The sequence below is a fragment of the Schistocerca piceifrons genome, unplaced genomic scaffold, assembly GCF_021461385.2.
Source record: "Schistocerca piceifrons isolate TAMUIC-IGC-003096 unplaced genomic scaffold, iqSchPice1.1 HiC_scaffold_349, whole genome shotgun sequence".
In the NCBI taxonomy this organism is placed as follows: domain Eukaryota; kingdom Metazoa; phylum Arthropoda; class Insecta; order Orthoptera; family Acrididae; genus Schistocerca; species Schistocerca piceifrons.
This window is the reverse complement of record NW_025728569.1, coordinates 163,495-165,994: the sequence shown is the minus strand read 5'-3', so window position 1 is coordinate 165,994 and position 2,500 is coordinate 163,495.

Below are 2,500 nucleotides of genomic sequence, written 5' to 3'. Positions count from 1 at the left end.
GCGGATGAACGGCGGACGTTTCCCGCACTCGTAAAGTGCAATCCACCCCTATAACTTGCGTTTCATGAAGAGTTATTTCCAATATGCGACATTCCCGCTGTCCGTATACATGAGCCGCGACCTGTACCACTTACGAGCGAGAGACGCGATCGCGTTGCTCACTGTACGGCGTCCGATACCGAGCCATCAGCATGTCGGTCCCCATGCGCGTTGCACTCGCACTCGCACTCGCAGTCGCAAAAACGTGGGGCAAATATATTACGCGGAAGAGTTATAACAGACCGAGCCCCACTGCATGGGGGGAGTCTTTGTCACTAATGTACACAGATGGAACATTTTGGACTGGAACCAGATTACCCGTACACACGGCGCTGATTAGTAATCAATGCAGAGCCATCAAATTACAGAATATATATACAACTGTCCGTATACATGCTGAAAGAGTGTGCCCACAATGGGAACCACACGTCAGCCAGACACTCTCATCACGCACCACTCTCTGCTTCTAACGGGCGCACATACAATATGTAAGCACCAGCATGGAACAACATCCAGTGCATCCTCTCCGCCACATTACACAATCCACACTATCACAACCAGACCAGGAGGTCCATGCGGAAAATAGAATATCCCCCCCTTTCGACATCCACCATTGCGCAGATAAGGCACCAATACCCACACATGTCCTATACAACGGTGCACCCAACATCACAATAGTACCTCCTGTCACAGCGCACAAACAATGACATGAGTCAAAGACACAGGTCTGACACAAGCATAGAATTGGAGCGCCGCCTCTAATAAGCCAAAGGTGCATCCTGACGTGACAAATCTGATCATGTCACAAGCATTCACTTACTATAATCACTATCAACGAACCTGCTCCCCCCCCTTACACCTTTCCTTACAACAACGTGTAACCTAACCTAACCTAACCTAACCTATGTTGTGCCTTAACCTAACCTATGTTGTGCCTTAACCTAACCTATGTTGTGCCTTAACCTAACCTATGTTGTGCCTTAACCTAACCTATGTTGTGCCTTAACCTAACCTATGTTGTGCCTTAACCTAACCTATGTTGTGCCTTAACCTAACCTATGTTGTACCTTAACCTAACCCATGTTGTACCTTAACCTAACCCATGTTGTACCTTAACCTAACCCATGTTGTACCTTAACCTAACCCATGTTGTACCTTAACCTAACCCACGTTGTGCCTTAACCTAACCCACGTTGTGCCTTAACCTAACCCACGTTGTGCCTTAACCTAACCCACGTTGTGCCTTAACCTAACCCACGTTGTACCTTAACCTAACCCACGTTGTCCCCTAACGTAACCCACGTTGTCCCCTAACGTAACCCACGTTGTCCCCTAACGTAACCCACGTTGTCGCCTAAACCTGCTCTGTAATTGTTATACGACTCGTTCAATTAGTGTAGTGTTGCCCACCCGCAACCCTCGCAATATAGTTCGCTACTCGCACTGCCCGCTCCCCTGTGTATCGCTTCATGTTAAACACCTTGCAAGTCTTGCTCACTTTCCACATGCTCCTGCTGTACACTGTAATGTGGATGGCAGCAGGACGTACATGCCGCCCCTCCCCACGTCCCCACCTTGCCCCCTGCCTTCGCAAGCTGGTTGGTGAGAACTTTGCATGTTCAATGCCCTTCGCATGCGACGTACTCAGGCTACGTTGTGGTGCGGCCTGTGTCAACTGTCCGCTAATGTCGTACGCGTAAACCACAATCTGTACTGCACATTCGTCCTTATGTACTGAATGATACATCGTGGCACATGTGTGACCGTACAACGACTGCGCCCAAAAACGGCGGACCATACAGTGCAAATATTGTGCACGCAGCTACGTGTCGTCTCCCTATGAGAGCTGGATTGCAGTGTGGTACGCCATAGAGACGTGTGGGAGGAACGGACGCCGTGGATGGCGATCAGCATGAGCTGTCTGTTGATGTATTCGGACCTAGTCGTCTCTCCTCACACACCGTGATGGCATGGTGCACCGCGTTCCATATCTGCGACATGCTACAGAGGCCGGTTGACAGTCGTTCGAGCAATGGACATCGCATACGTACGGGGGCCACCTTCCACGTATTGTCTAGGCGTGCACATTTTGTTGCGTGTATGTGGGCAGACGTAGTGTGGCGTGACACCTGACACAGGCATGCAATAATCGTTGAAGTTGCAAATGGCGATGGACGCCTGCGTTTTCTGGTGAAGTTACGCAAATGAACAAATGGTAACCTGTTGTGGTGCGGTTGTTCTCGCTAGGGGTGAATCGGTGATGGCGACGATAGGTTGAGGTACTAACCGGTTGTTCCAGCGATACCCACCATGCCGACGAAACTGAACGGCATCTGGGTGTGAAGCGATACGCGGCGGTGGCTGGGTGGGACCGTCCCCGGCCGGTGAGGGGGCGCCTCCCGGCGTGCTGGCCGCGCGGTGCGTGGGCGCACGCGCTACAGCCGGCTGGTGGGGGCGGCCA